Source organism: Cupressus sempervirens, chromosome 4 (assembly GCF_028749045.1).
Source record: "Cupressus sempervirens isolate cs-2001-9-10 chromosome 4, ASM2874904v1, whole genome shotgun sequence".
NCBI classification, from domain to species: domain Eukaryota; kingdom Viridiplantae; phylum Streptophyta; class Pinopsida; order Cupressales; family Cupressaceae; genus Cupressus; species Cupressus sempervirens.
Genome location: NC_143121.1, coordinates 287,121,556 through 287,135,856, shown reverse-complemented (window position 1 = coordinate 287,135,856; position 14,301 = coordinate 287,121,556). Strand labels below are relative to the sequence as shown.

General features: G+C 35.1%; 1 pseudogene across 1 annotated transcript; it reads left to right on the top strand.

Moving 5' to 3' along the window:
• Positions 1–10,533: 10,533 nt before the first annotated feature.
• On the top strand, positions 10,534–14,057 carry LOC149561129 (pentatricopeptide repeat-containing protein At3g53360, mitochondrial-like; annotated as a pseudogene). The gene is made up of 2 exons (XR_016363766.1): positions 10,534–10,976; positions 11,579–14,057. The product of XR_016363766.1 is annotated as a pentatricopeptide repeat-containing protein At3g53360, mitochondrial-like (transcript).
• Positions 14,058–14,301: the final 244 nt, after the last annotated feature.

The following is a 14,301-nucleotide window of genomic DNA, read 5'->3' as shown; positions in this document are numbered from 1 at the left end:
TTAGAAATTTTTATGCGCAACAATGTTATGGAAATGGAATTTTGTTATTTTTTACACCACTCACCTCTTAAGGTTATAAGTTGGTTTTGGAAATCACGAGGGCTTTCCATTCATGTGTTGACCTCTATAAATATGTTTTTATCTTATTGTATTATATATGACACGTTGAATATTCTAAGAAATGTTTGTGTCAATATTTCTCCAGAGTTATGTGTTGCTATAATTATTTTTGAAGAGCATTGACTTGTGCATTGTATTGCAACTCTTATCATTGCTAATACAATCAAGCTTTGTAAAGCTTTTAAAATGTGGGTTTTTACTTTGAAAGGGTTTTTGGCATAAGGGATGGTGGGCAAAATGGATCCAAGGAACACTCACCAACCACCTTGCTAGAGTTACATACAAAAGCCAACACAAATATGAAAGGAACACTAATTTATATTGAATTTAAAGCAGATTTTCTTAGAAAATCTTCTTTACATGTGTCAAGCATAAGGCCTACCTGGTTGCAATCATATACATTCAATTTACAACTAGTAAGATTAGAAGTTCGATCTTACAAAGCCAAATTCCCATTATCTACTTCTACTAACTTGACCACCTGCTACTCTAATTGTTGATCTCAAATATATAGCCATTAAGACCACAAGTCAACTTGGCCAATACAATTATTACAAACTATAGGTCCTACCCCAAAGGGAAATCAAAGACCACACAATTAAGAAAATTCACATCCATGGGTCAAATATAGGTCCACATGTGATCCAAGAGGCAATCCCAAAGGCCATGGAAAGCCTTAATATCACAAAGACCTCATAGAAGAAAACAATCACACCTTACTCAACATGTTAGGAAATGAACACACTACGAGCAAGAGAAATGATAGTTCTTTGGCAAGATTGAATGAAATTCCATGAACACAAGAGAGTAATCTACAATAGGTTCTCATTAGGTAACCAAGTGCGTGGAAGTAAATAACACAAAAAAAGGCCATTCCATGAATAGAAGATAGGAATAATAAACATGAAATATTTTTGGTTGATGCAAGATTGTCAGAGAAAACAAGATGGTCCTGCATCAAATACCTAAGGTAAATAAAAATTGATGTCTACATTAGGAAGCCCTGATGTTCTAAGAAGAACCATAAATATCCAACTTAGCTTGAGATATCTTAGAACCATCTTCAACTGGTTTACTCTACCACTGAACTAGATATTCTTTGTAATCTCTTCATTTGATGCTCTTTCTTATTATGGTATCTAGGATTCATTCAATTTCCTCTATCTCCTTCTTAGGATAATTAAGATAATCAAATTCTTCTTCATTAGATTCAAAGCATTCATAGATGTCTAAAATATTGAAAATAGGTAAAATATCCATGTCTTTAGGCAATTCAACTTCAAATGCATTTCCACTGTCATATTTCCTCAAAATCTTGCAAGGCCCAAATTTCTTCATCTTCATCTTACTGTATATCCCAATAGGAATTATATTTTTCTTCAAATGTACCATTACTTCATCTCCAACCACAAAAGTCTTTTGTCTTATCATCTTATCTAGTCTTTCTTTATATTATTTATAACTATTATTCAAAATACTCTTCACTTCTTCATGATAATTATTCATAAAGTCCACACATTCATTAGCTTCAATATTATGTTTCAGCTCACTATTTAAGTTTCTCAATTGTGTAGTACCTCTAGGATGCATTCCATTCACAATCTCAAAAGGAGTCTTCTTAGTACTTCTATTCACTAATTTTTTTTATATAAACTCTGCATGTGCCAAAATAAAGTTCCAATTAGTAGGCTTGTCTCTAATGAAGATTCAAAGAGTTACCCAAACTTGTGTTTACAACTTCAAGTTGTCCATCTATTTGTGGATGAAATATAGAACTAAAATTAAGCTCAACATTCAACTTCTTCCAAAGTGTTCTCCAAAAGTAGCCAACAAAATTAGTATCTCTATCTGAAACAATGGTCTTAGGTAATCCTTGTATTCTCACAATTTCTCTAAAAAATAGATTTGATATGTGTATTGCATCTAATGTCTTCTTACAAGGTATAAAATGTGCCATCTTAGAAAATCTAGCAAATACCACAAACATAAAATCATTACCTCTTTAAATTCTAGGTAATCCAAGAACAAAGTCCATACTAATATCCTCCCAAGGTTTACAAGAAATAGGAAAGGGTGTATATAATCCCACAATTTGCCAAGTTCCTTTAGCGACTTGACAAATTCTACAACTCTTCACCATCTTCTAAACATCCTTATACATTTGTGGCCAAAAGTATCTCTCAAAAATCAACTTTATTAACTTATCAATCCAAAAATGTCCTCCAAGTCTACTACTATGTTTCTTCTTAATGATATTTTCTCTCATAGATCCTCTTGGTATACACAACTGAATTACTTTGAACAAAATATCTTCTCGAATGAAATAATCAACCCACTTATCTTTCTCATTTGTTATGTGACTATTACAATCTTTCTAAGGTTATGTAAAATCAGGACCAGTTTCATACAAGTTATTTAAATCATCAAACCCAAGAACTTCAACTCTCATCTTTGTTAGCAAGATTCTTCTTCTGCTCAAAGCATCTGCTACCTTATTTGACTATCCACTTCTATATTTCAACACAAAAGAGAAGTTATGTATATACTCATCCCATTTTATATGTCTTTGATTTAACTTATTCTAACTTCTCAAATACTGTAATGTCTTATGATTAGTGTACAAAATGAATTCCCTAGGCATCAAGTAATGTCTCCATTTCTTCAAGGTTTGAATAATTGCAAAGAACTCTTAATTATAAACTGATTATTTTCTCCTAGCATCATTCAAATTTTCACTATAGAAAGCTATAGGCTTACCTTTTTGACTCAAAATAAGTCCAATTACATTTCCACTAACATCACAATCAACTTGAAAAAATTTGGTAAAATCAGACAAAGCAAGCATAGACAATTTGCTAACTTTTGTTTCAATGTTTCAAAGCTTTATTTTATCCATGTGTCAATTTGAATTTATTCTTATCATCTCTCATTATCTCTATCATAATAGTACATATGAAACTGAAATTTATAATAAACTTCCTACAGAAACTCACCAATCCACAAAATGATCTAACTTCTCCAACACTCTCAAGTGTAGGCCACTCAAGAATGGATTTTACCTTTTCAGGATCCATCTTCAATTCATTAGTATAAATCACGAAACCAAGGTATACTATCTCCTCCTTCATAAAAGAAAATTTCTTTAGGTTTATCGACAACTTTTCCTCTTTCAGTCTCTACACCACTTGCTTGTTATGCATTAGGTATTCCTCTTTAGTCTTACTATAGATTAGTATGTCATCCAAATATACAATCACAAATTTAATCAAGAAATTCTTTTTAACTCATCAATCTCATAAAAATACTAGGTGAATTAGTTAAACCAAAATGCATAACTAACCACTCATACAAACCCTCATTAGTCTTAAAATAAGTCTTCCATTCATCCCCTTCTCAGATTCTAATATGATGATAACCACTCTTCAAATCAATTTTAGTAAAATACTTTTCTCCATTCAAATGATCCATTATGTCATCCATTATAGGTAGAAAGAACCTACACTTAACTGTTATCTTGATTATAGCTTTGGAATCAGTTCACATTCTCCATTCTCCAATCTTCTTATGTTCCAACACAATAGGTGTTGTACAAGGACTCACAATTTCTTTGATCAAACCTTTCTTAAGAAATTCTTGCACTTATATGTTCAACTCTTTGTTCTCTATAGGTGTTAATCTTTGGGGTGCTTTATAAGAAAAACTACCTCCAGGTATCAGATCCACACAATGACAAATACTTCTCATAGGAGGTAAACCATCAAGTACATTATCTGAAAAAATATATTGATTTTTTTTTCAACAAAGATCTAACCTCAGGTGCATGCTCAAGTTCATCTTGTTTCTTAGTCTTTTTAGGGATCAAAGAAAATCAAACATTATATTTCTTCATATCCTTAACAAATTGATTTTCTTCAATCAAATAGACTCTAACTATAGTATAATGATTTTCTTTAGGTTTCTCTATCAAAGGTAATAATACTTGTTTCTTTCTATTAGCCCAAATAGTATACTAGTTCAATGTATCATCATGCAAAGCTTGTCTATAATACTGCTAAGGTGTTCCCAAAATAATATGACAACAATTCATAAGCATAATATCACACAAAACATCATCAAAGTAGTTCCCAATCTTGAATTTCACAAGGTATTGTTCACTTACTAGTAACTTGTGCTCATCCTTAATCCAAGCAATGTGATAAGGGTTAGGATATTTCAATCTCTGCAATTGCTGTTGGAGTTGATGAAATCCAACTCCAAAGATGCCCAAGATCACCTGCATGCAATATCCTATCAAAGGGAAGCCAAGGAAGGAAGATCGTGGAGCAAGGGAATAAAACCCTAAATAGACATGCGAGAGCAAATATTGCAAACACAAGAAAATATGTATTTACAATTAGAATGTGTTGATATGAAATATAATGAGGGAGCTCGAATATAAAGAGCTCAAAGAATCTCCTAGAACAAGCTAGAAGATGCTAGGAGATAAGTGTGACAACTAAGCATACATCCACATGAGGTGGAAAGTCCTCGAACAAGGTGAGAGGATAAGTATGACTTAGGAGAGAACAAACTCTCGTATTGTCAACAACTTATAACAAACTCCTAGACTACAACTAATAAATGAAATGCATTTACCTAAGTAAGCTTAAGTAAATAGAATAAATAATTAATAATTAATTATTTACTCTAACACCTCCCTTAAGTGCAACTTTGGGGAATGCCTTAAGCTCACAAAACTAAGAAATGTAGAAATGGGTCCCGAAAATGAGTCCATGTTAGGTACCCATGTACAAATGCAAAAGATGCAACCTCTGTAAATGGGGAAAGAGAGAGAACCACGTGGGAAAACCCCTCCCCCAAAAAGTGGTAAGAACCTAGTGAAGAATTGAAGAAGCCTCCAATTAGGGAAATGTCCCCTAAAATAGGAACAAAAACTGATCATGAAGAGCATCACTGAAGCATGAAGAAGCAGCAAAAACTTTGCCATAAAAAGGAAAACTGCTGATTTGAAGAACCTCCATGGAAGAAGAAGGCACAAATCAAGTGTGTTTATATGATAGATGATCCATCTCACTGAAATGCATAGGTAGCCAGCCACTGCAATCGCCTCGTATATAGGATCAACCACTGAATACATAGTTCACACTATCGAACCATTGAACCAAGGATGCATTAGAACAACAACATAACTCCCCTAATGCAGATGGCGTGAGATCATAGGCAACTGAGAAGATGGGCCAAAGTCTCCTGCAGACGAACCAAGAACGATGATAGAGGAAGAGGTACAAACACCTATAAAGACACGGTCACAATGACATTGCATGGGGCTAATATCGTGGAAGGGACACTCACTTGACAAAGGGAGAAGGCCTAAAACAACAAACAACTATCCCCCCCATGGTGCTTTATAAAAATAGTGCATGTACAACTGACTCAGAAAAAATGTTCATGAATCCGAAATGTAAAAGTGACACTTTATCTTAGTGCGTATACAAAAGTGCTTACAAATGATGTCTGAAATGATCAAAACAAGAAAAAAGATGACACAAAAGAAAGGATAGCCCAAAACAAAAGAAACCATGCCAAGAAAATGATCCTCGGACCTAAAACACCCAAGATATCCACCATAGAACAAAAATGCTAAAAACATGATAAAAACAACATGGGTCAAAAACTAAGGAAAAAGACCACATTTCTGAAAAGGTGACAGAACCAACTTTCCAAAAATATAAAATTTTCAAAAAATTGACATGGGACGCAAAAGATATGCATGCCGAAGTCAAAAACACAACTTTAGACTTCAATGAAAAAAATAGACAACAAAAATGCATCAAAACCTAAAAATACTGCACCAATGTCTTCGTCTTGGACAACTTTTTACTTTTTCTTTTGGATCAGAAAAATACCTTTGTATGCTCAATTTATGGTCAAAAAATCACAAGTAGGTCAAAATGACCTTAGAGATGTGCAAGAGGTGGATGATGTAGTGACATCATGATGATGTTAGCATTCTACGACATTAAACTTGATGGCCTATTAGTCGTTGCTGCAAAAAAGAAGGTCACGTGGCAGTGCCATGTGGATGCCACATGGTAGGTGACTGACGTGGTAGGGATGACGTGGTGGGTCCATGTGGCACCCAGGCCACGTGTCACCCTCGCACTGGTTGTTGGTGCTGACTGTGCCTCAAGAATTTGATGTGGACACTAGAGTGGCAGACTGCTGTCGGAGCGGTGGGAACTGGTGTAGACATTGGTTGAGCGAAGAGGAGGGTGGAGCTGGGGTGGCTCAGTGGCGGAGGCCAGGCTGTGGTGCTACCATGGTAGTGTTGTAGTGGTGCGGTTGTGGTAGGCTACGCACTAGCGGGGTTGCGGTGGCCGCAGGGCGGTGCAGCAAAAAATAATTTAAAAAAAAAAATTTCGACCTTGCGTCTGTACGATCCGTACGAAACCATGCAACCAAATTTTTTTTTTGCCTCTTGGAGCTTTGTCTCCAAAATTGACAAGTTTTATATGAATCCTAACTGCAAATGGCCTTCTGGATCCAATGGCAGCATCCGTTTGGGTCCAATGTGCTCTGAAAATTCACTCTACCCCTGATTTGAAGAAAAATGCACAAACAAACTAGGGTTTGTGACTCCAAATCATGGCTTCAAAAATCCTTCAACAAAGCAGCAGCAAGGAGGCTCTGATACCATGTTGGAGTTGATGAAATCCAATTCTGAAGATGCCCAAGATCACCTACATGCAATAACCAGTCAAAGGGAAGCTAAGGAAGGAAGAGCGCAGAGTAAGGGAATAAAACCCTAAACGAACATGAGAGAAAATATTGCAAACACAAGAAAATATGTATTTACAATGAGAATGTGTTGATATGAAATACAATGAGGGAGCTCGAATATAAAGAGCTCAAATAATCTCTTAGAATAAGCTAGAAGGTGCTAGGAGATAAGTGTGACAACTAAGCATACATCCACATGAGGTGGAAAGTCTTCGAACAAGGTGAGAGGATAAGTATGACTTAGGAGAGAACAAACTCCCATATTGTCAACAACTTATGACAAACTCCTAGACTACAACTAATAAATGAAATGCATTTACCTAAGTAATCTTAAGTAAATAGAATAAATAATTAATAATTAATTATTTACTTTAACAATTGCAACTTAGATACAAACTCCTTAGATGCCAAATTATCTGAACTACCACTGCTAATGATCACTTTGCAATATTTTCTTTCAATTTTACATCTAGTTTTGAAAAAACTTTTCCTTAAAATAGGTTCTCTGTCTAATTGTTCATTCCACAAGGTTCTTCTAATCATAAACTTCTCTCCATTTTCAAGTTCATTAGGAGGATCAATATCTTCCTCTTGAATCAAAAAATTTATACTACTACTTCTTGTCTTCCTTCCAAAAAAGGTACGTTTAAAGGCTCTATGTTCTTCTTCTTCTTCACATTTAAAACAAGTGCCCTTAAACCAAGATCTATCCTCTCTTTTTCCAACATTATTATTCCTAGGGTAAGCAAGATAATTACCTCTAGTGTAGTTACCTCTCCCTCTATTAGCATTATCCTCTTTCCATTCCGATTCTACTTTTTCATGATGTGTACTATTAGATCTACTATGCTATCCATAAGATCTACCTCTGCACCTCTGGAATACTCCACCTGTTGTCCTCTATCTATGTTCATGTTTCTTTTCCAAAATTTCTTCACCTCTCAAGGCATACAAATATGCTTCTTCTACACTTTCCATCTTCACAAAAAAATCTCATCTTGTATCGAAGTTCTCAACCCATTTAGGTATCTAGCAACCTTTTCAACCTTGTCATCAACATGTCCAAATATGATGTCCAATTTATAGAATTATTTAGTGTAATCCTTCACAATCATATCTTTCTATCTCAAATTTTGCATTCTTCTCAACAAATTAACTTGATAATCAACATGAAGGAATTTCTTTTTCAACTTACTAATCATCTTCACCCAAGTCTTGATCTTTTCTTTTCCTCTTCTTTGTCTATCAATTTGCAAGTGTTCCCACCAAAAAGAACCATGCCCTATCTATTAAGTAGTCTCTATCCTCACTTTCCTATTCTCGGGGATACATTCATAATCAAAGTATTTCTCTATCTCAGAGATCCAATCCAAAAAAACATCTATATCAAGCTTTCCATAATAACTTGAAAGTTCAAAATAAGGTCTTGATTTTTCTCCACTCAAGGATCTCAACAGTCTTTATTCATCTTGTTCTACCTCGAGTTCAGGATTAGGTGCTACCACTTCTTCCTCATCATTAACATCATCAAGATGTATTCATGTTCTCTAGGCTATCTCAACAGCTTCAAGTCTAGCAACAATTTTTCTCAACATGTCCATAATAACATTATTTGCATTTCCTTTATCTTGAACCATTTTGACAATAGTTCTTGCAAAAATCACAACCCTCTTTAAGTTGTAGGTTAGAAAACAGGTCTTCCACTCTACAAACCATCTAAACAGGGTTCACTAGGATCCCAAACTCCACAAGGAAGGAAACCTTCGCTCTGATATTGCTTGATGCTAGAGTTACACACATACACCAACGCAAATATGAAAGAAATGCCAATTTATATTTAATTTAATACAAATTTACTGGGACAATCTTCTTTACATGTGTTAGACATAAGGCTTACTTGGTTGCAACCATATACATTCAAATTACAATCGATGAGCTTAGAAGCTCAGACTTATAGAGCCAAATTCCTAGTATCTATCTTCTACTAATTCGATCACCTACTACTCCAATCCTAGATCTCTAATATATAGCCATTAAGAACACAAGTTGGCCCAGTTGATACAATTATTACAAAATATAGGTCCTATCCTAAAGGGAAATCATTGACCACACAATTAAGCAAATTAACATTTGTGAGATCAAAGATAGGTCCACATGTGATCCAAGAAGCGATCCCCAAGGTTGCAAAAAACCTTGATGCCACACAAACCTCATAGAAGAAAATAACCGCACACTACTCAAAATGCCAGTAAATAAACATGCTACGAGCAAGAGAAATGATAACTCTTTGACAAGATCAAATGAAGTTCTGCGAACATAGGAGACTGATCCACGATAGGTCCTCATTAGGTAACCAACTACATAGAAAGAAATAACACGAACAATAAAGGCCATTCCACAAACAACAGACAAAAACAAGAAATATTTTAGGTTGATGCAAGATTGCCAAAGAATCCAAGATGCTCTTACATCAGTTTTACAAAGTAAATTCAGTGCTACGATTTTATTCCTTTAATCTAAAATTTATATGTGCACCTAGTCTATAACTGAAGAGACAGAAGTAGTTTTATTTTCACTCTCCTATTAGATTTAACATTTAGAAGTATTATTCTATATTTAGCTTCCTTTAAGATCATGCAATTAATTTGTATCTTAAAATGTGTATTTTTGTTTGTATTCAATATATATTTCTTCTTCCTTAATTATAAAATTACAAAAAATGCAAAATACTCTCTGTTAAGCTTAGTTTAGAATATGCTTCTAGATGCTAACAAATAAAAGTGCAAATGAAATTTACATGAATTACAAATATATACACAAGATACAAATTTCTACAAATAAATAGACCAATAAAGACTCAAAACAAATTAGAAACATTAAAAATTTAATTAAAAAAAACTTTATATGAAGACTTGCAAAGAAAAGAATATTTTAAATTTTTACATAAAAATTGGTTAAAGTAACTTTGGGAAGTGTCTATCCAGCCACCGAATGACTGTAATTTTACATTTATAAATTATTATTAAAATTAAAATAGAACTGTTTTATAATTTTTAAATAATTAATAAAATATAATAATTAGCCACTAGGTCGGCTGCTTAGCCATTTCGGTAACTTTCTACATAACTTGATTAAAAAGACCCATTTATGAGTTCTTAAAATCAAAATCGACAATTTGCAATAGACAAGAAATAAGACCTTGAAAGAAGCCTATAGGGGAGAGGACCCGATACTTGAGCACCTTAACTTCACGCTTCTCAAAATCTTATGTGGAAATTTCAAATCACTCCGATTTTTTTTACAGCAGCTTACTTGGCAAGTCCCCTGCTTATAACTAAGGTTTCAGAGCCACATCATCAAATATGATGCCACATCAGCACGCTTTTTGCCAAGTTGTCCATAATGACCCAAATAAAAAGTGAGACCATTGATTGTGCAAAAAGGGTACCCATAATTGCACAGCTGATGTGGCATCACATCATTGGTTACTTTTTAGAACAAAAGATACATTTTCATTCAATTTTGTGTAATCATCAATGTACTAACAACTTAAAAATCACAAGTATTGATACAATTTTATCAAAAAAGTTGGACATTAAGTCAGTAAGTATAGGTATCAAATGAACAATTTCTCTCACAACCATTGGAACCTGGGTCCTCTCCCCTACTTCGGATTGAGAACCTCAAATTGTTTATCTGTTCATTTATTTTCCTTTTCTTCGATTACATCTTTACCATGTCCGCGTTTCCCTGCAGTGTTCTCTTGGTCTATTGTTCCCGCTCGATTGGAAGTTAACTTCTGTTAATGGCCGCATTAGCGGTGCCCATTCCAGTTTTCCCGAAAAGTGAGATTACCCATTACGGTAACTTATTGATCAAGTGTACACAGCTCAATTCCGTTGCAGAGGGAAAGGTCATCCATGCCCAAATCATCAAACATGGATTGGAAGCTGGAACATTTCTGGGAAACTGTCTTGTGAATATGTATTCCAAGTGTGGGAGCATTAAGGATGCACGCGTTGCCTTTGATAATATGGCTCAGCAAAATTTAGTTTCCTGGAATGTCATGATTGCAGGTAGAGCTAATTTTAAGTAACCCCAATCTTTTATAAATTACTGAAATCTGTTTTTCATTTTCTTCGTTTTCAAGGGATCTGAACATAAACAGAATTAGCTATCTTATGACTTAAGGCAGGCTTCTTGAAAATTTGAGGAATATCTAGCTGAAGAATGTCAGTAAATGTAGTTGGGTATTCAAGCTAATCTTTTATTTTGACAATTCTGAGAAATTAAGCCTTCTGAATAAGCTGGCTCGTCAATTGGACACCTCTTTTTGCATTCTCTTTAAAAAAAAAAAAAAAATTAAACTCCGATTATCATTTTCTGTTATAAACTTAAAAATAAAAAATTCAATCATTAAACAAAGTCTTGCCTATTCTTATCTGGCTTCATCGCAATATAATTCTTGAGAAATCAAGGTAAATTTTCATTTTCAAGTTGAATAGTTATGAATGTATGTTGTTAAAAATGTCGATGTCTTTTCTTCTTTGTAAATTATCTCCAGAAATTTCCTCCTTCAAAATTATGTATTGCGGAAGCCTGAAGGTCTACATTGTCGCTAAATGAAATAGTTAATCGGCGAATCTTTAACAAATCAAAATTGTCTATAAATTCGCAGGCTATGCCCAGCAAGGGTTTGGTGAAGAAGCACTCAACCTGTTTGAAGAAATGAAATGGGTTGATACGATTCCTAATGAGTACACTTTCTGTAGTGTTCTTAAGGCTTGTGCTACTTTGGCAGCTTTAGAAGAAGGAAAGCAAGCTCATTGCCACATTGTAAAACTGGGGATTGAAAACAATAAATTTATGGGGAGTGTTCTGGTTGACATGTATGGTAAATGCAGAAGAATTGATGATGCTCACAAGGCCTTTGAAAGACATTCTGAGAAAAACGTTGTATCGTGGAATGCGATGATTGCAGCATATGTTCAGTGTGGCAAAATTAAGGATGCCTTCAAACTCTTCTGTAAAATGCTGACGAAAGGGATAAGACCAAGCCATGTCACCTTTGGCTTTGTTCTAAAGGCTTGCTCTAGCCTACAGACTGTGGAACAGGGTAAGCAAATTCATGCCTTTGTTTTTAAAAGTGGATTTGGGTTACATCTGTTTGTTGGGAGTGCTGTAATTCTTATGTATATGAAATGTGGTGGCATAGACTATGGTAGACAATTGTTCGAAGGAATGAATAAGGTAGATGTGGGATTATATAATGCTACAATTCAAGGATATGCTGATAGAGAGCAGCATGACAAGGCAATAGATCTGTTCTGTCAATTATTAAGAACAGGCATGAAACCGAATGAAATTACATTAGCTATAGTTTTTAAGACATGCCAGGCTCTTGACGAAGCCAACCAACTCTATGCATACTTCATTAAATCGGTGTATAGGGGTATTCCTTCTTTGGTAAGTGCTGTGGTGACTATGTTTGCTAGATGTGGCGAGATAGATAATGCACGACTAGTGTTTGACACAATGACTCCAAAAGATGTTGTTCTATACACTGCAATGCTAGCTGCATATACTCAGAAGGCTTATATAGAGGAGGCCTTGAAGCTCTTTATTCAAATGCAACATCAGGGTGTGAAACCCAATCAGTTCACCTACCCAACAGTTCTTGCTGCATGTGCTGGCTTAGCTTCTCCAGAAGTGGGGAAACAAGTTCACACTCATATCATTAAAGTTGGACTTATGACAGATGTCTTTGTTGGCAATGGTCTCGTTGACATGTATGTCAAATGTGGGAACATAGAAAATGCCCGACAGACTTTTGATAGAATACCTAAGCATGATATTGTAGTCTGGAATGTGATGATTGCAGGGTATGTGCAGCACGGTTACAGTGAGGTAGCACTGCAATTATTTGGAGAAATGCAGCAGTTTGGAGTCAAGCCAAACCACATTACTTTTGTTTCTGTTCTATCTGCATGCAGTCAGTTAGGCCTTGTAAGTTTAGGCCGCCGAATTTTTTATTCCTTAAACCGAGTTTATGGCATTATCCCAAGCATGGAGCACTATAACTGCATGGTAAAACTCTTAGGTACTGCTGGACAACTGTATGAGGCAGAGGATTTTATTAAAAACATGCCAATTGAACCAGGTCCATTGATCAATAAATACCTTACTTCACGCTCGTGGAGACAATGAGAGAAGATTCTTTGGCTCATTCAGTGATGTAACAGATGATCATAAGCCTACTCTCTTGACAACTGTTTGGATGGTGTCTTGAATATTAGAAGAACACAGCTCATATGAGAGAAAAAGAAATGAAATGGAGCTTAATTCAGATTAAGGATCATCTCAATAATTCATTCTCTGAGTTGGATTGTGCTATGTAGCATCGCTTGGGATCTCAGACAGTCACCGAGGCACATCAGAAAGTTTAGTCTTTGACAAATTTATGCATGTGCAATACACCATATGCCCCAAGCTTTGCTATTGACCCATTCACTGTGCCGCATCGGTTCTGCAATATGCTTTAGAACTCAAAGGACAAAATGGGAAGGTTCCTTTTCTTCTCTAAGAAGTTATTTTCCTTCATAGGAATCAGTTGGCATTGGGAATCGTTTTCGTTTTGCAGGTTCTTTTCCGATCTTAAGTTTCACAAGAAATAAAGATCATCTTGTCTTAAACCTTTAAAAGCAATTCTGTAGAAATTCACTTGAATCATGAGAAAAAGCACCTTCAGTTACAGTTGGGCAGGTAGCAAGCAGCTATAAACTCCCGATCACATCAAAAACTTGACCAGAAAATAAAGCCAGCCTAAGGTATTAGACATCAACATAAGAAAGTTATTGTGGATGGTGTGAAGTGGCTGCACGCCACAGATTCAGCCAGAGAGCCACCACCATGCAGTTCTCAGGCCACCTTTTTTCTTGAAAATGTCCACTTCAATTTTTTCACTGTGCAAGTGTTTCCTTATAGAACTACTCTCAGCTTGTGAAAGTATAGGGGGAAGAACATTTGCTACTTTGGATTGCATGCAGAAGAAATCTAATAAATGTAAAGGATGTGATGGGGGTCATGGTGGAAGATATGTGCTACATTTTATGTAGTGGTAATAAAAGTTAGCACTTCCATTGCCATTTATTAACAAATAGTAATTATTTGCGAGCTCATTATATAATTCCGTGCTTTGGACATATATACGAACTTAGTTTGACATCTTTTTGAATGCTTTAACATGATTTAGGATCTTCAAGGGATTTTTTGTTACTTCTTGCAGTATCTTCAAGGGCCTCTTTGTTACTACTTCCTGACAAGGAAACATCAAAGCTATTGGTCTGTAAAAGATTCAGATCCAAACCAAATATTGTTTTCAAGTAACCTAGGTTTTAACAC